Source organism: Canis lupus, chromosome 37 (assembly GCF_003254725.2).
Source record: "Canis lupus dingo isolate Sandy chromosome 37, ASM325472v2, whole genome shotgun sequence".
NCBI classification, from domain to species: domain Eukaryota; kingdom Metazoa; phylum Chordata; class Mammalia; order Carnivora; family Canidae; genus Canis; species Canis lupus.
Genome location: NC_064279.1, coordinates 3,243,641 through 3,264,352, shown reverse-complemented (window position 1 = coordinate 3,264,352; position 20,712 = coordinate 3,243,641). Strand labels below are relative to the sequence as shown.

The 20,712-nt window shown below is 33.7% G+C and overlaps 1 long non-coding RNA gene across 4 annotated transcripts in view; it reads right to left on the bottom strand.

Moving 5' to 3' along the window:
* Positions 1-19,895, bottom strand: part of LOC112656580 (uncharacterized) — a 68,407-nt gene extending 48,512 nt beyond the window's left edge. Inside the window, exons 1-5 of one of the 4 annotated variants that reach the window (XR_004812408.2) lie at positions 19,329-19,895; positions 14,958-15,487; positions 9,275-9,381; positions 3,598-3,758; positions 2,958-3,099 (exon numbers count right to left, since the gene is read on the bottom strand). This is a non-coding gene — a long non-coding RNA (uncharacterized LOC112656580). The remainder of the gene's footprint in view (positions 1-2,957; positions 3,100-3,597; positions 3,759-9,274; positions 9,382-14,957; positions 15,488-19,328) is intronic. The other 3 variants (XR_007408929.1, XR_003134473.3, XR_007408928.1) reach the window with 3 other exon arrangements.
* Positions 19,896-20,712: the final 817 nt, after the last annotated feature.

Sequence of the window (20,712 nt, the reverse complement as noted above, 5' to 3'; positions counted from 1 at the left end):
TCAGATCCCAGCTTCTATTAGGGGGTCAGCAGTCTCCTGCTATGTGCGGTTACACATATTCACATATTCATAATTCTGATTATATGCCAAACACTGGTATATAAGTAATTGAGACATATCAATGAAAATAACAGACAAAGATCCCTACCCTAGCAATGCTTATATTGTACAGATCAATCAAGTTTTGAACGAATCTTTATGGTTTTAGTGCTATGCTAACCCTTATTTTTGGAGATTTCTTTCCAAACCTTTGGGTAGTTTCTACATTGTAAATCCATTGGCTTTCTTTTTTGTAAGCTTAAGTTTCAGCCTTCTCTTGTCAGCTAAAATAGGTCACATTCTCTATTTTCATCCTCATGATTTTCCTAAAATTCTTGCTAATATCATCTATAAAACTTCTTTGCTATTTGATTTTTTAACTAAAATCTGTTAAAATATTATTTGAACTAACAACGTATATAAATGCAACATTCCTACATGTATATCTCATGAATCTTTGTTTCCTTATACTTTAAATAGTATATGTACTTTAGTTTTTACATGGATGATATATAATCATTCCATAGTTAATAAATGACTTTTTCAAAGGACTAATAGCAAATTTTCTAGATTTTCAATGCTGATAATTTTAAGAACCAAGTTTTAATTTCAGTGTATGATTTATAATAATGGAATTTCTCAGTGGAAAGATAAATGCTAAGCCAGATGATTTGAATTAGTTTTCAAAAGAGAAGGGTGGAGGCAATTTTACACTGTGATCTCATTTAGAATATAAATACAGAATTCATTTTCAGATTGATGATACCAGTTGCAACATTAATAACTTCACAAATTGGCTAACATAGATTTCTCTGTCCATGAATAGTTTTGTCACTAGTTGTTTTTTTTTTTTTTTTCTAAATGCATTTTTCCTGTAATATGTTCTTCAGAATGGACAATTTCAACTTAATAAAAGGAATGGTGACACTGTTGCCCTCTTGGGACTAGAGTAACCACCTCAGCTTAAAGAAAATTATTTTTTATACTACATCCAGATGCTCTGAATTGCTAGCATAGCAAATAAATAGTTATTACCGTAACAGATTCTTTATCTTTGGCATTCCGTTATAAACAATAAATTTTTAATAAAAGTTACATTATGATCAATTTCTAAAATTACCAAAATTATGAAGAAAAAAGTCTGCTTCTGTAAGTAGTAGATTAGATGAACAAAAGTTTCTTCCCACCGCCCTCTCATTTCCTGGGAATGTCTGTACTTCCCCATTCTTTGACTTTGGGTCACAATGAGACCCTTCTAGGCCAACTGGATGTTTGAAGACGTGAAGCAAGCAAACACTTGAAATGCATTTGTGCGATGAACTTCCTTTCTAGTATTTCTGTCATAGTCACGAGGAGACATTGCCCCAGGTAGCTACTGATACCTTAGTCTTCACCCCAGAATGAAAGCGTGTAGGGCACATTCTGCGGTGTAAAGCATTGTCATTGGGATATCACATCTTGATGCAGAATCATACCAATAGGGCCATTGTCTTCAGTATAAACAAATCCTTGCATTTTATGATACTAATGCTTTATGGATATTTGCTATTAATTTGGAACAAAGTTGGGGGTGTTGCTGTAACAAAAACGACATGTATGGCATTGTTTTGAGATTGACCAGGGAATGATAATGACACTTCCATGGGAAACAGAAAAAATGGTAAGGAAATTAAGAAAAATTATGACCCGAATTGTAACATAATGGTGAAGCTTTTGACAAACTATAGCCTGCTGCGCCTTGTGAAATGGGAAACGTACCTTTTAAATTTGTAAAATTGGACATGATGATTTACACGCAGAATATTAGAAATGTGTGCCAACACATTTGATAAGGTATTGCCTAAAGTATTACCTGCAGAATGAAGTGTAAATATACTAGGCCCATATATCCTAGAACTTTTTAGTTGGAAAATAGAAGTTTCTCATCTCTCATTTCTTGAACTAGTAAAAGTTCTTAAATTAAAGGCAAAGGGGTGAAGTCTGGGGACAGACTATATCCAGGATGTTATCAATAAAACATGGCCTCAAAGTAAAAGATAGATAGATGATAGATAGGTGATAGATAGATGATGATGATAGATAGATAGATGATAGATAGATGATAGAGTGGTTCTGAAACTCTTTATGAAGATCTAAAAGCAAAAAGTCAGTACCTAGTGGTCCTTTTCAGCTATGCAAATTTCTTTTAAAGAAATATCCATAAAAGAAAGGGACACATCACACTTCAAAAATAATTGATAACATAATGTATGGCACGTGGACTTGACAGGAATACATACATTGAAGACCCGCATGGCTTTGATAAAGCTGCATTAGGAAAAGCTTTTTGTTGTTGTTGTTGTTGTTGTTTGGGGTTTTTTAGGAAAAGTTTTCTTAGCCTGGAGTAAAACAGAATGACATGGATTTGTGGTAGGAAAAGACTTCTAGGCCTAGAACTTTCTATGGGAAAGAAACAGGCTTAGAAAGCTATTCAGCATCATAAATAAAGAATAAATTATTTAAATGCTTTCTTTAGAAGTGGCCAAGGAGATAGATGAAAAAGGAAAAGAGTTTTCAGAGGGCAAAGCCAAAAGCCATGGAGAATAATGGGCTGTTGGGTCACTCCCATAGAACAGAACCAGGGTGGAAAGAACCAGCAATGTATGCCCAATGAAGCTTCAGGATTGCCACAGATCATTCTCTTCTTTGTATTGCCTGCTTTTCTAATTTTCCCATTTTTCTCTTATCCTGGCATGTTTTACCATTTTATGTTGAGAATGTGTGATAGCCCATAGGACAGATAAATTTTTTTGATCTCCAGATTAAAAAGCCAGTCTTAGAATTGATAGAAATAGGAGAGCTATGCTTCCCTGTCCTTTCATTTTGATTAGCCAATGAAATGTTAGCAGACAAGAAAGGGACAAAGGCTCAAAATATACCATAGTGTCAGGATCTGTTGTCATGTGTGGCTGCCATTATTAGGAGAAGACCTTGTGGAGACATGAGGCCACCTCAGCTGGGATTCTAGACATAAACACTTCGAGATACGGATTGCCAGCCATAAATCCTCGGTCAAATTATCTATGAGAAAATAAATATTTATAGCTTATCATTAAGATCTATAAATGTTGGTCATATAGCAATGGTTTAATTTTTTTTTAATTTTTTTTATTTATTTATGATAGAGAGAGAGAGAGAGAGAGAGAGAGGCAGAGACACAGGCAGAGGGAGAAGCAGGCTCCATGCACCGGGAGCCCGACGTGGGATTCGATCCCAGGTCTCCAGGATCGCGCCCTGGGCCAAAGGCAGGCGCCAAACCGCTGCGCCACCCAGGGATCCCTATAGCAATGGTTTAAAAAATATATATGAAAAGAGAAATTAGTGACATCAGCAAGATGTCAGCATGGAAGTCTCCAGTGCTTGTTCTCTCACAGAAACATCAATTTGAACAGCTATCCATGCACAAAAATTCCTTCACAAGATCTAAGGATATTCCCTGTGACAAATTATAGCACCTGGGAGGAGCAAAAAATTTTATAAAGGCTCACTGAAGAATGTAGGAAAGATAGTGTCACTTACCGGATCACCCTTCACCCATGTCCAGGCAGCCCAGGGCAAAGAGACACCTTCCACCACCACAGGGAAGTAAGGTAGGTGCCCGACTTCAGCCTGGACCCCAGCACCAGGCCTGCTCCAGGGCTAGACCAGTCTCTCCAGAGACCTAGCCACCAGGCCAGCTCCTGCAGACCCAGGAACATCATGTTGTATAGCACTTTAATTATATGTAATTTTATATGTAATTTATCAATAGGGGTACCTGGGTGGCTCAATCTGTTAAGTCTCTGTCTCTTAATTTAGGCTCAGATCATGATCTCAGGGTCTAGAGATTGAGACCCGAGTCAGGCTCCACACCCAGTGGAGGATTCTCTCTCTCTCTCTCAAGCCCCTCCCCCTCTAAAAAATAAAAATAAAATTTTAAAAATATATCAACAAAAAAAATTACTAGCAATTTGTCAAAATATTAATGCTGCCCATTCCTAAGTATGAGGGCATGAGTGATTTTTGTTTCCTTAATGTATTTTTACATTTATTTTACACAGTGTTTAGCCTTTACATAATGTTCAAAATATAAGAATTCTCATGCAAACCTTATTCTTTGCATATGTGTTCAAATATTCCAATAGGTGATATATCTTTTAAAATAGGCCACATACAGTGACTATTGAGATGAATAAATGTTTCACACCTTTGATGATTGCATAAAGTAAGCATTTACTTACTGATCTGAAAAATTGCTAAAACATCTATGTTTTCTGATATATAGTCATGTGATGTCGGTGACTATAAAATCCCATGATCTTAAGATTTTTATTTCCTTAATGCTATCCTCTAAGCTAATCCTCTGCCTGTTATAGTCTCAGATATTTTTATAGACTCCAAAATAAAATTATTTAAATTATTTTTTGAGAATGTTTTAAACTTTCAAATGAGGCCTGCTCTCAGTAGTATAAAAAAAAAACATGATTGTGCTAAGAAAAGGGTTCCCAAAAAATCACGAACCGGGTAGTACGTTAATCACTGATGCTTCTCACAGGACAGTTTTGGAATTCCACCTTCCAGTTACATGATGAGATTTCACGTTAGGCTCCCTGAGCCCGGATGGAGCCACACACGTGGCTCGAGCCACAGAGCTTTAAGCACAGCGATATGTATCACAACTAGGAAGAGTAATGTGTGTTCTACACACGTATACATTCCACAAACATGCTAGAATGTTCTAATGGCATAACTTCGTTTACTCTGATTTATACTCCATTTTTTGCTGACAAAAAAAAAAAGTGATGAGAAAGAAACTAGCTGATGTCTAAAATGTATGGAGTAGTATAAAATGTTGCACATCTATAAAGAAATAACCAGTTTAAAAGCACCATTCAATTAAAAAAAAAAAAGTTAAGCAGTCTATCCATTTCTGGCTTTTAAATCCCAGCTGTTACATCTGTTCCTCAGAGAAGGCTTTTCCTGAGAGCCCAAACCCATCAGGCCAAGTTATTCCTCAGGGAATACCCTCCCCTTTCCCATCATCATAGTTTTCACACTCCACTATAATCCTCATTTTACTATTCCCTTTCATACTATGATATCTAGATGGACAAGATATTAATTTATTCACGTGTGGATCCCAAATGCCTAGATGTTACTAGTACGTAACACATAAAATTAGTAAAGAATAAATTAGTCCTAAACTTTTGAATGATTTTTCACCAGAATATTATTGGAACGCAGGTATACCATTGATTTCCATATCATCGATGGCTGTTTTCACCTCACAAATGCAGTGTTGAGTCGTTTTGACAGAGACTGTACGACTTCGCTAAGCCTGAAACATTTATTATCTGGCTCTTCACAGGAAAGGCTGGCTGATATCTGCTCTAAACAAGCTGGGATATGACAAGTCAGAAGGATGAGCTAAGTAAAAATCACTGGGGAAGGTGGAGAGTGAACACCTGAGAGACCAAGTGAAAGCACCGTTTGCAAAAGTCTAGAAAGGGATGTTAATCTATAATTTAGGGAAAGATACAGATAACGACAAACATGATCAGAATAGTCACTTGACCAGTGCAAGACACATGGCCAGTGATTGTCCTCACAGGCTTTGGAAAAGAGAACTGACAGTGTCTCATGTTTGCTCTAATGAATGAACACCCCCACGTTTCACGACTTGACGGGAAGTTCAAGTGCCAATACTGACATGAAAGGGGAAGGTGGAAATACAAGGAAGAAATGAGTGGGCAGATTTACAATTCATCAAGATATGCACAGTGTCTCCTATTTTAGAAGATACGCTAAGACCACCTGTCTGAATTATGCAAGTTAACAGCTTTCCATAAACATAGCTTTACAAATGCTACGTAGCATTTTCCTAGCCCTTTTGTACTGATGAATTGGAAATCTAAAGTGTTTTCTTTTTTTGTTGTTGTTGTCTTTATCCATATAAGCAGCAAAACTTTTTTTGTTAATTGGGAGGCTTTGCTAAATTCCAGCACTGTAAAATCTAATACACACATCAAGGACTTCCCTGTTAATGTTGGAAACAGACATGTCAACAAATACAAGAAAGATATCTGGGTGCTAGGAACAGCACAGGAAAGTGACTGAGTGATGCTAATAGAGCGAGGATTGAAGGAAGAGAGGTGTTGAAGTTTAGGTCAGCCTCTTAAAAGAAGTACAAATTCAACTTCCGGTACTAGTCAACATGTTAAAAATCTTGAATTTCCTTGAGGGCTTACAGTTGATTTCCAAACTGTATACTTAGTGTTTCTTTTCACAAATGTACTCTGTGCCTCTGCTTCAAGCAGGGTATAAACAAACCTAGTAAATCCAACATAATTGAAGGTTTTGAGTTATATTCAGTTTCCCAAACTCAAAGGAGAGAGGAGAAGCCTCTATTCACTCAGGGTTCAAATCGCTGTTCTCTAAGGCAATATTGACTGAAGGATTTGATTGCTCTTTTTGACATCTCCCAAAGACATAGTTTAATGATTTTCAGACATACACAGAGCATCAAAAAACCATTATCAAATTATTTAATATGTTTATTTTGAACTCACAATCAGGATGTGAAGAAGGAGAAAATCTTTTTTTTTTTTCTAAAAACATTAGGAAGTTTTCACCTTTCATCAATCCAAAATTTCTCATTTTTGCTTATTAATGCTTCAATAAGATGATATGATGTCAAAGAAAAAGTCTTGGGGAATGTAGCTAAACTATAGTATTAAATCATGTTTTCTCACTACAGGGATAGACAGGAATGCTTTAATCAATTTGCAATTTCAGACACTATGAACTTGATTCAAATACTGAAACGTGCCAGGCTGGGGAGTTTGAAAGACATTCAGAGGCTCTGAAGACATTCTCTAACAAACTTGTCAGAAAATATAAGCTGGTTTAATCTGTGTTTTAAATATGATGACTGCTAATAGAACCTTGGTGACTCCTTCCAGAGGAAAATTTTCATTCAAAATACATATGTAATTTGGAAATATTGCTTATAGTATTTCTTCATTTAAAAGTTTGGGAAATATTGGATTCAGATAAGTGACAGGAATATTTTTTAATGTATCTACTTTTAAGTATGCAGAATTACCAAGTATGATGTTTTAAGAGATAAAACCTACTTTCATTTCCTTTAAGTGAAATTGTAGAAAATGTGTAGGGCAGATAAAATGAAAATTTATTTCATGTTGGAATAAATAATGAACCAATAAAAAATGTAATATTTGTGTGATCTTAGCATTGGGGGAAAAAAGGAAAATGCACTTAAGAAAAATGAGAGCAGAAGGTGTAAATGGCAAAACCATAGTGATGTTTTTAAGTCCACTCTTCAAAAAAATGGAACAGACTGAAAACTGAACAGCTGTGTCCAAACTAGCTCAGCTGTGGATTGCAATCCCGCTTACGGGGAGGGCCGGCACAGCACAGGTAAAGGATGGGTCCAAGCCCAGTGCCCTGGTAGACACATTTTTGTGGGGCTCTTCAATAGAATTCTCTTACAGTGTTTATGAAGCTTTATGCTTGTAGTCGAACTTTATAATATTTCATATCCAGGGAGAAGAAAAGAGGAATTCTTTGTACACAAAAAGATTGTTTCATTTGCTAAGATATTTAAAACCAAATTTATACAAATGTTTTTTGTTCATTTAATGTTTCCATTTTTGTTCCTATGGCCCTTCAGAAGCTTCTGATGAAAGAGAGAGTCCAACTCTTGAGATCTCAAATAATTAGGATTCAGTCTGAATTATGCTTCCATTGATACCCTTAGTATTAACTGAGGCCAATTATGTATCAGCTTCCATATATAATGATAGAAAGAAGGATTAAAACAGTGATCCTATTTAAGAAGTTTCTAGTCTATGACTTTGAGTTCTGTATTTACCAATCATTCATCTTAAGTATTACCTCAGTTTTCTTATTTCCAAAATATGTGCTTTGGAATAATAAATTTAAAGCACTCATCCAAACATTGCATTTAATTATTTGAATGCAACTGAAATTTCCTCATTCGCATCTTGAAGAGGAAAAGAATAAAAAAAAAAAAAAATACTTGTCTCCTTTAAAGAGAAAATATGATACAAGCACAAACAAGTTATGCTATAAATAATATAGTCTTATAAATCTTTATTACTATGTAGTAGCAATGGAATTTTAATTGACTTTTCAAACATGAAATATGAACATGGAAAAAGACCAGAGAGCCAATTTCTATGACAATTTGCTCTCAGGCAGAACTGAAAACATTTATTAAGAAAGCCACTACATACAAATATCAAATAATTATGTTGTACATCTGAAGCTAATATAACATTATATGTCAATTATATTTCAATAAAATGTTTTAAGACACTACTAAACAATATTGCCTTTGCCAATATATAACATCAGTAACATTGAAGTTACCACACTTATTGAGAGTGTATTCATAGTTTATAGGGCCCATTTACACTAGCAGTTAGCTCTCACCTATTCATATATAAAACATTCCTTAAGTAATTAAATCTATTAGGTATATGGACAAATAGATTAGGAGAATACATTTTAGATAAATTAAAATATATGGTTATTGGTAACACTTTATACTTTCATTTGGAAATTTCCAGAAGCAATTTTTTTCCCTCCTAAGTAAATTTGAATTGCAATGAAATCCAGGGCTAGTGTTACGTTGCTTAAATGGCCTCTGTAAGGTGATAAATTCTTTATACCTTTGTGTCTCCTCAAAAACCCTTAAAATTTGCTAGGAAATAGTCTGAAAAATAAGATGAAGCTATGTAGCTGAAAGTTAAAATATTGCCTGTTTCAGTTTCTCACCTCAAATCTAAAATATGTTGGGAAAGACATTTTATTGTTTCCCACAGAAAGTGGGATCATCATAACCCAAATTTACAATGTTGCATTTAAAATATGGCCTAGATTATGGTATGAAATATGGCCGGAGATTATGGTATGAAAACATTTAAATGTATGCAAAATACACTGTAAAAAATACTTGTTTTGAAGTTGTTTTTTTCTCTTGTGATTCTAAACTCATAGTAGCTGCATTAAGTAGCACTTGTGAGACAAGACTCTAAAATTAGGCCAGCCACTGGAAGATTTAAAAGTTGAAGTTTGAACACTTGGTGTCACAAATTATTGCTTTTATAAATAGTCATGCTATCATGCTATAGTTCACTTAATTCTTGTTTTTCTGCTAAATACCACTTACTTGTAACTGAATTTGTTTCAAGTTATATCCATTATAAAATTATTTCCAGAAGATGATTTATACTAAGATTTGAGCATTGAAGTACTTTCCAAAACTTCATAATAAAGCTAGAAAAAAAAATAATTATATTTTAACTTTTTTGTCTATAATTCTGTTTTAATGCTAACAGATCCATGAGACCAATTTCTTGACTCAATAAGTAAGGTTTAATGACAAGAGCTTTGACAGATACAGTGGAGGATAAAACAAATTGTCTTTTTATCCACAAATAACCTGTTGTCTAAAAGGGAATATTAACTTGTTTGTAATTGATAAATCACCAAACTCTATACCTGAAAACAATATTACACTGTATGTTAAGTAACTGGAATTAAAAAAAAATTAGAGAAAGAAAGAAAATAAAAGGAAATATTAGACACACACAAGCATTTGAATTCAAGAGAGATACTTATAAATACAAATTAAATACATTAAATAAATTAAATAAATACATATTTTAATGCTAAAACTGTTACAAATTCAAAAATATTTCTAGCTGAGGTTATCAGAGAGAAAGAAGTTTGCATTTAAACTTATCATTAAAAGATAGGTAACAATGGACAAGTGGAGTTTGGTGAGGGAATGGAGAAGAGTTACTTCAGGCAAGTAACAGAAAAAAAGGAGGCCAGAAATTATGAGAATATGCAATTTGTTATTGGCATCTGCTGCCTGGACTCCAGATTTAAATGAGCCACATGCACATATTGGACAGCAGTCAAAACAAAGGTTAAATTGAAGATCTCTGCTTAAAGTTGAGTTTTACTGGATGAACTTTATTCCCACAATTAGTGGGTGGAATCATTAACAACAGTAGAACAAAAACACAAACAAAACAATAAACTGACCATACAGAAGGGTATGTGTCTGATTTATTCTTGGCCCTGTATGGAATGGACAAGGACAATAAATGAGTGTTTATGGAAATTTACTTTCCAAAACTGCTTACTCGCACAAGTTTGGAGCTGAAATTCTTAGTACTTATGTCACTTATGTCCATCTTGAGACCTATAATGGTTGTGAATTAAATATTTCCCAAGCCTCTGCTAGGAGAAAACAGTAAGCCTCTCCTGGAGACATTCTTGAAAATGTGGTCTCAAAGCATTTGTCAGATAAACTTTTAAGGGATATGAGACAATTTTAAAAATTTACAGAACTTACAGAATGAGAAGTAGTAAAAGCTACGAACTAAAGAATGAAACTCAGAGAAAGATATTGCCCCCCCCAAAAAAGAAGAAAGAAAGTAGATATTTCATTTATGAGGTACAGTTTATAATAAGATGTGTTTAATATATTTGAAAAAATTAAACAGGGAATTGGGAAAAAATAAGGAAAAAATGATCAAAATTGACATTTCTTAAAACACAAAAATAACTACTAAAAATAGACATATAACAAAAAAATGGAATAAAATGCAACTGGACAAAGCTAAGGAGAGAATTATGTGCAAGATAGCTTTCCTAAACTTACACAGAATGCAGTAGAGATGGATGAAAAATAGAAAATTAACTTAAAAGACAAAGAGAGTGGAAGAAGAATTCTAATATGATTTCTACAAGAAAATAGAGAATTCTGGCATAGGAATATTGGAAAATAAAATTGCTTAAATGTTTTTCAAGTTGAGAAAAGATGGAAATCTTCAGATTCAGAAAACTCAACAAAATCATTCACAACTAGATGTATAATATTAAACCTGAATAACAGTAACAAACCAAGATGTTTTTAAATACAAATAAAAGGAAAACTACCTTTAAAAGGAAAACATCTTTTTTAAAAGATTTTATGTAGTGATTTATGAGACAAACAGAGAAAGAGTCAGAGACACAGGCAGAGGGAGAAGTAGGCTCCCTGCAGGAGGGACTCGATCCCAGGACCCCGGGATCATGGCCTGAACCAAAGGCAGACACCCAACTGCTGAGCCACCCAAGCATCCCTAAAAGGAAAATATTTTAAGCTGACTTCTCAATAATAATAACTGAAATCAGTAAAGTAATGGAAATGTATTTCAAGAGCTAAAAGAAAAGAAATCATCCTAAAAATGTAAGTACAGAAAAATTAACTTTCAAAAATGGAAGCAAATGAAAACATTTTCAGATAAAAACTGAGAAAATTTACTAACAGATTCTCTAAGGGAATTTCATATATATATATATATATATATATATATATATATATATATATATTTATACACTCACACACACACACAAAATTATCACAGAACGATTTGTATGTGACACTGAAAGAATAAAAGATGAGAAAAAACAGATTGTGTATGTTTCTGCACACTTAAAGTTTAACTGTATAAAATGACAAAAAATTAAAAAATAATATCTATTTCAGGTTAAAATATAGGCATGGATAAAATTGCATATAAATGGGGAAAATTAAGATGGGAATAAAATGTCTAAGTTTTTTTTGTATTATTAAGGTAAAAATTAAATATACATTATAGTTATAATATATAATATAATATAAATACATATTAAATTAATGTAAAATAATTCTAGAGTGACCAGGAAGGATAGAAATTGATTTTGTAAATTCTAATATAGTAGGGGGAAAATGTGAATTAGTAAAATAATTATTTTTTAATTTCTTAAATTATATATTATATATAATTAATTATAATAAATAATTTTAAAGGCAAATTTTAAAATGCATAAAAGTAGGAAAATAGAAATGAATTCACATAAAAGAGTAACCACAATTGATATAAAATAACTGTTTAAGAAATAAACACAGTCTGGATTATAAGACTGCTATAAGTTATTCAGAAGAGATATATGTATAATAAGGGCACAGAATAATTAAAAATAAATCATAGGGTAAAGATATCTCAAGGATGCTTTAGCCAAAATATAACTGGAGTAGTATATTAATAATTACTATCAAAAAATTTAATTAAGAAAAAAAAAAAAAAACAAAAGGCAAACAAAAGTAGAAGTGACAGGATATATTTTAAAAGAAGATATAATATTTAAAAATAGTAGTCATCTAATGATGTAGTTTTATAATGTTTCTAGAAAATCTTAAGAGAAGTAAGTAAAGAAAATTTAATCACTAGGTGGAAGATTGTAATTTGTCCTTCTTGGTAATTGAGATATTTAGGAGACACAAAAATTAGTAAAAATATTAGATATTTAAAAAACACAATTAGGAAAATCCTGTGTGAAATTGAATTCACCTTTTGCATCCATCTATGGGGCAGCTGCAGCTGCATTAACTTTTTCCTCTTCTTTTCATCAGGTATAACTTGTTACATAAAGCAAGATAATTATTTTATGTGACATCAAAGTGTCATGATAAATAACAGCTATGAAGTGGTTTTCAATCTCCAAATAAGTTTTGAAGAATTAATTCTTCAAATAAACTGCTTTACTAAGTTGTGGGTTTTCTTTGTATTCTAAATTTCAGTTCTGGGAAGTTTCAGGTGTCTTTTCCCATCTTCTTCCCTCACAGTACACCTGAAAGCCTTATCAACAATTGATTTCCATTCTTATTCAAACGTAACTATCAGGCTTCTGAAGTTGAATATATATGTATTTTACCCAATTTCAGGACTTAATACAATATAGGAATTTTAAAATATACTTATGCTTCAGATCATTTGTCCTTTACTAAGTTGTAAATAGAGTTTATTCAGATAAAGCTTAACTTTATAAATTATACCAATATAAAGAAAATATTTTTTAGCTCTGATGATTTATGATGATGATTCCCATTTTCATTTCTCTTTCTCGTAAATATGATATTGAAAATCTTTATTTGTTCTCTGATTACATGGATCCATCTCAATTCCTTCTAATAAAAGACATTCTTATAAAACTCTTTTTATGGGATTATTCATCCTCCTAGATGCTAAATAGATTGATAAATAGATATATATTTATTCCAGTAGTTTCTGCATAAATGTCTGTCTGATTAGATCTAACAGGTATCAGTTTACCAAACTCAAAATTGTGTTTTCGACATGTGATGAATGTACTTCATTCAATATGGCCCATGTGATCAAGAGCCCTTTTATTTTATGTTTTATTGCAGAGGACAGAATTAGGATCAAATACAATGACATGGATTTTAGCTCACTATTAAATAACCGCTCTCTAATGTTAAAACTCTCTCAAAAAGTGGTGAACTGCTTCAGAAAGAAGAAAGAAAAGAAAGAAAGAAAGAAGAAAGAAAGAAAGAAAGAAAGAAAGAAAGAAAGAAAGAAAGAAAGAAAGAAAGAAAGAAAGAAAGAAGAAAGAAGAAAAGGAAACCCTTACACTGGAAATATTCAAGCAAAGGCTGAATCTGTTCATGTAATAGGTTTTTATTTAAAAAAGGGAGAGAGAGAGAGAGAGAGAGAGAGAGAGAAAGAATTCTTTACTGAATATATGGAATCTTCCAAAATTAGTATCATGCCACATATATCCTTCCCTACCACCATCTTTATCCTTTACTTCTCCTCTGCTAACCACCTTGGTAAAAACCACAATGGTTTTCTATTACCTAATACAGCAAAGAAATGTAATAAAAAGTGAACAAAACCAATAGTTAAACACTCACTATATGTCTTTATAAAGTCCATTATTACTAATGTCATTTTTCTCAAGAAATGAAGGGATCTCAATGGTCAGACATATTTTATTGACTAAACATACCTTGAAAACCTCATATCTTCAGGAACTGGGTTTAGGCCTAGGTACAAAATAGTGAGCAAAGTAAGTTTGCAACTTACACTCACTAGGATTAAAGTATATTGGGGAAAGAATGGCATTAATTACATAAGTACACGATAAATAGGTCTTTCAAACTTCAGCTCAAATTGAAATAAGGGCTATGGAGTAGAATAACAAAATGGATGGAAATAACTTTTGTTGGGTGAACAGTGACTGTTTTTCTGAAGAACTGAATTTTAAATTGAGACCAAGAATGAGAAGAAATCAATCAGGCAAAAAGAGAGATGGATAATGACAAGAAGAGAAAAAAACGTTCAAAGGTCTGAAACAGAAACAAACCTGGGTTTTCCCAATAACAGAAAGAAGACTAGAGTGTCTTAATCTTGTAAGAGGAAGAAGGTAATATTGGAGAGGATGATAGGGTGAAGTCATGCAAAACCTTACAGACCGCAGTAAAGCATTTGGATTTTATTCTAAGAGGGTTGGAGACCATTGAAGGGTTTTAATGTGAGAATTGACATGTTGAAATGTGTGTATGTGTGTGTGTGTGTGTGTGTGTGTGTATTTTTTTAATTTCCTGCTCTACATAGAGGATGGATAAGAGGATTGGAATTTGGAATTGTCTCTACCAAACGGAGATTAATTGGGAAACTGTTGTTATGACCACTTGGGAAATTATTCTGGCTTGGACTACCATCTTAGAGGTAGAAAAGGAGAAAAACAGAAAGATATATTTTGGAAGTTTCATTAAAAGAATTAGGATAAGTATTTTGCTGGAGTGAGATCCAAGTAGTTTCAAGAAAGACTGAAGTTTTGACTCGAGAGTTTCCTCCTACTAAATGGGCAAAGAATGAAAAGTTCCATTTTAGGCAAGTTAGATTTGAGATATCTGCAAATGTGTCCAAATGTATAAGTTCACATCTCTACCTCCTCCGCCCAACTTCCCATAATTATTACCTTACCCCACATCACCTATGTACGCATACCTGTTTTGGGTCTCCACAGGCTCACTTGGAACACATTTTTAACTGTTCCTTGCAAATACCAAGCACATCTATTTCTTTCAGGTTTTTGCCTCTGTCATATATCTGTTTGGAATACTCTGGATGCTCCTCTTCTTCATCCAGGTTCTCATATGGATATTCTTTAGAGTACACAAATTCCTTGAATCAAAAAGATTTATCCTTTCAGACAGCTGCGGGGTGGAGGTTTAACTCTACTCCTGCTTTCCAGTAATCAATCACTGCATCGTATAATTTGAGGTAGGTGCTCCTCCTACCATGGTGATCTGTGTTGCCTGTGCTTCAGCCTAGCAGTTGGGTACGAACAGGATGACTAATGTTTTAATGGTGACTCTCCAGGCCTTCACAGTTGGCTTCTATCTGACGATCAGCATAGCTTAGAGGTGACATTAATTCACAGAGAGCCTACTTCAAGCTGAGAGCAGCTTTTCTGTTGAATCATTTTGTTGCCAAAGGTTGCCAGGAGTTACACACATGAAGATTCTTCACAAATGCTTTTAATGATGAAAGGATCCAAACTTTATTTTAGGCAATGCCAAGGTGTGCGCCATTTTCACAACAAGCTTTGTATTCAGCATTGGAAAAAAAAAAGTCCAAGGAAAGCAATTTTCTAATTTTACAGTAGTTTTAAAATGGCTGTGTCTAAGTTTTTGAGAATAAACTTCTGTTGATGACAGTGTATATTTATCATACATTTTCAAGCAGAGCAATGAGTTAAAGATTAGACAAACATGACAATTACAGTCCCCCATCCAAAAAAAAAAAAAACAAAAAACAAAAAAAACTTGGCATGAGGTACTCTATGTATAAAAAAGGGAAAGTGGGGATTTTCCTAAAGAAAGAATAGGTCTGGATTATGTTAATTGTATCTTATAGCCATCAGCAGAGATAACTTGCCATTTACGTTTCAGGTACTTTGTTCTTTCACCTCTATTCAAGTCAACATCTGTTTATTGAGAAATGAATATCAGTAAATCTTTCTGTTATTATGGTAATATCAGCTCAAGTTAATTCCCTGCTGAGATGGAAAAATATGATTCAGACAATGAAAAACATATGTTTTAGAGAGACAGTGTGCCATCAAACTACATCAACAATATAAATGATTAAAATGTTTCTATAAACATCCTTTTCTTTGTCAGTAATGGATGAAACCCACTTGCTCCCCATTGTTCTATTTTTTTTTTATGAACAGCTGTTAATGTCATGAAGGAAACTTATTTTTACAATGTTATAATTAAAACTATATATTATTACCTCTTTTGTCACATACATTAAAGAAAACTCAATTATTTTGATAGGTAAGCTTATGAATGAGATTCTCTCTTAATAGACAAGTAGATCAGAAAACAGACCATTGTTCAGATACCTGCATTGTCTTCTTATTATGACTGAATAATGTAAGAAATACTTTTAACACTGATAGAATAAAAAAAAATTTCAGAACGATTTCACTCAAGTAGGTGAATTATAAAAATTAAAGTGTAAATAATCAGGTCACATCTAGTCACACTGCTTGCTGATTATGCCCATATAAATTTCTCTTAAAGTACAAAGAAGTTAAAGCGGTGTGTAATGCTTCTGTAATTCTCATCTCAATCAATAGCTTCAAGGTGGTGTTCCTTTTGAACTACCCTTACAGAATGAATTACTGATAGTTAAATGTTACATTTACATTTATTATTCTCTGACATAATACTCGAAGCCACTGAAGATTCGTAGCAGTAGGAATTTCTTAAAAGTGAAAAAAGAGGTAGAAAAGGTAAAACTTATTTATAGGCCATATATTCCATATCTAGTTATAGGCCTATATTCATAATATTTCATTAAAATCAATGAAAAAAAAACATGAGTTAGGGAATGCTCAACCCTGATGCATGACATTTTCATTGCAAGAAAAGGATTTAATCAAAGGAATAGGCACTGTAAGCTAAACATAAAACACCTTCCGAGATTAATATTGAGACTATAGTCAGGAAAAATGTGGTAGCTTATGATATTAGGTAACCAAAGAAAATATCCCATTTGTTCTGCTTGTTTATTTTTCCATTTATAATGAAATAGACTTGGCCTCCATTATGATCCATCAATGGTGGAGAAGCTGGATGTTGACTAATAGATTAGTATTTCCCATCACATCAAGAACATATAGCTAGAATTGCATATAATTTCTAACATTACACTGAAGCCAAATGTTGTTGGTTGGAAAATCATATGCTTTATGTCTTGCTGCTAAAATTTTTGCAAAACCAGACATTCTGGAAATCCAGAAGTCCATATTTAAGTCCATATTTCTCTAAAGAAACAATAATACCTAGTGTAAAAATAAAGATATGGAAAAAATTTTTAAATAAAAAAATAAAGATATGGTCATACGCTATTTGCATGACATTGACTACATTATTAGACTTCATTCAGTCTTGTTTTCTCACTCACAAAATGAGAATAACAAAACAGATATACTAGTTTTTTTCATGGGCTAAATGTTATATGTATATTATATATATATATATATTAGACTATATATATATTCCCTAAAATACTTCATGTCAAAATTAACATTTTATAAATGATATTTTCATCATCAGGCTAAATCTTATGTAAATACCATACAATTCCAAAGGGTCACTCGATTGAGCCAAAGGATAATTTTCAATGTGAGGCAACAAATATGAATTGAACATCCACTATGTATGCAGCAATTTTTATATGTTGTGGAGGTAACTTAGAGAGTTAGTAAAATGTGACTCATATGCATATAAAATTTATACAGTAATGTAAATTTTGTACTTGCCTTGCCGGAATGCATTTCACTTAGAAAAGATAAAAGCAGGTTTATTCACCTCCTTTGCTAGATAAAAAACGTTAAGATACCAATCACTGAAATTCCCTTGCTTTATGTCAATACTCAATCCAGAGGAAACCCCTACTGTTTTGGTATCTTATCAAATTCACCAAACACAATCTCCTCTCCTACAATATTTTCTTCCTAATATTCTTTTACCAAGACATCTCACAGTTCTTCACGGTGAGCAATCTCCCTGCAGCAAGAAATACACATAACTTTGTTTGGCTACTCCCGTGTTCCTGAAGGTCTTTGACTTGCAGGCATCAAGACACCTTTATCTATTTGTATATATTGTAGAAATGGATGAAATTTTTCCCTATCCAGATAAAAATTTGAAACTTTGCCTAGGATAGGTAAAACCCAGAAAAAGTCAAAGTTCAGTGGGAGGGACACATGACCCAGTTCTTAGCCACTAGCTGCATTACACTTACCTACTCATAGCGACTGACTTGTTCAAAGGTAAGTACCTGACAAGCTGGTTTAATCAGAATGAAGAACGGTACATTGATGCAATTACTGTGAAACCTTGAGTTTTCTTACCTGCTGAGTATTATGGTTTGTGCATATGACACTGGAATTGCTATAACCATTTTCCTGCTGTAGGAGAAGCCAGCTTGAATAACAGAACAAAACAAAAACAAACAAGCAAACAAATGAAAACCCCAAAACCAAACAAGTCTACAACAGAAGGAACAGCCAAGAGAATCACAGAGAAATAGAGCAAGAACATTGATCTAACTATCCCTAATTGGTGCCCTTCTTCTGAAAGTTGGAAGTACATATCTAATAAATCATTTCATTTTTGAAGCCAGTTTTGGCTGCTTTGTCTGTTATTTGAAATTAAGACTATTCTAACTGTTGCACATGTGTTATCATCTATAGCGTTGACAGGCATCACAGAGATAAGATTTTCTGGATGTAACCATCAATTTGGATGATGGGAATGAGTCAGCAAGAAATGATACTTGTGCCTCCAAGATTGTACGCCTGAATGATTAAGAAGTTTGTGGTTCTTTTGTCTAAAGTAGAGGGCATAGACTTTCTACAGCAATATAGGAACAAAGGAAAGAAAATGTGAGTAATTGAGAGATGTGCACATACTAAAGTTACATCTTTAGCTCAGAAGTGTGAGAAAAGCTAAGAATATATATATATATATTTTTTTAATGCAGAGTTTCTGGACCTATACCAAGAGAATTTGTTTTAGTATTTTGGGGATAAGTCTCATATATCAAGACTTATTTAAAAGAAGAAGAATAGAAAAGAAAGCAGCAAAAAAATATGTGAAATGATTGGGTTATAGATCAAGATGTGTCAGAGTACTGAGAAGATGGGCAGTTTAAAGATATAACCATTAGTGACTATTATTTTCAAGGACTGCGCTAAAGGCTAAGCATGTGTTATTTATCTTAATACATCAAACTCTAATGTAATTACGAATAGTCCCTCTTTTCAGATGGACATAAAAGTGCTTGACTCTCACATACCTTAATTTGTTCCAACATATTCTGGAATGTTATTAGCATATGGAGGCAAATGATGTTCAAACAAATCTATTTAAAATGATTCATGTCTTCAGATTAAGTATCATATTAAGGCTGGAGAAGTAGAAGAATAAATATATATATGTGCCTGAATCAAGTTTCCAACATGCAGTGTTTATGATCAGGTCTTGTGGTGGAACAGAAGTTTCTTAAGCTTCACCGCCTGATAACAAAAATGGATGTGATCCAGAAACATGCTTGGTTGAGTCCCTTGAACACTTGTGTGCTTCCCTTCAGTTTTTGCCTGACAGCGTTGAGCTGTCTCTAGAAGAAAACCCCTGCAGATAGATGATAGATAGATAGATGATAGATAGATAGATAGATAGATAGATAGATAGATAGATAGATAGATAGATCTTCTTCCAGATGTAGCCCCCTGACAGGGTTATATGAGCTGTGATGGCAGCTCCTGTCCCAGATGTAAGAAGACTGTTCTCATCCTTCAAGAGGGGGTGGTTGACGTGTGTGGACCTAACAGCTGCCAGCTGGTCGCCTCTCCTGCCTCTTGGTTCTTAGTGATACTGGCTGGGCTGGAAGCCCAATCCTCATGTTGGCCTGGTAACACTTTGTGATGCCAGCACCTTCTGCATGAACCCCCCTGGGGGTGCACCAGACGCTGCAAGGAATGGACTGTGGTGTACTTGACTGCCCTGTTTGGGGATTTTTTGAATTCAGAGCACAAGGAAAGCTATGCCCTGAACAAGTGTGTGTGACACCACTAATGGGGCTTCAGTCTGCTCCAGTCAGAATCTGCTTTTGTTATTCAATTCATCAGTCCATTGGCTAAGTCACATGTTTCCAGACGCTTCCGGCTTCCAAAGATAATTACCTCATTGTTTTGCTTGTTATCTACCAATAGCTTATCTCATTTTATTGGACACAGGATATACTTATTAATTTGTATCAGCAACCATACCTTAAATCTGTTTTTTTTTTAATTCTGAAAGATTAACCATGAATGGTTTACCATGCCCAGTTCATGATAGACGCTCAATAATTATTATCTAATATTATCATTTTTATGAAAGGGTACAAGTGGAAGAGGAGTATAGGCCACACTCAAAGCAGATTAATTATCCCCCACGATTCTGTTTCTCTAGACATTCCACATTTGTTTGTCTCAATCATTATGCCTATGGGATATTAATGTAAACGGCCTATAGTAAAACTCTTTTTTTTAATATTTTATTTATTAATTCACGAGAGACACAGAGAGAGGGAGAGGCAGAGACACAAGCAGAGAGAGAGAGAGGCAGGCTCTCTGCAAGGAGCCCGATGCAGGACTCGATCCCAAAACCCTGGGATTACAACCCAACCAAAGGCAGGT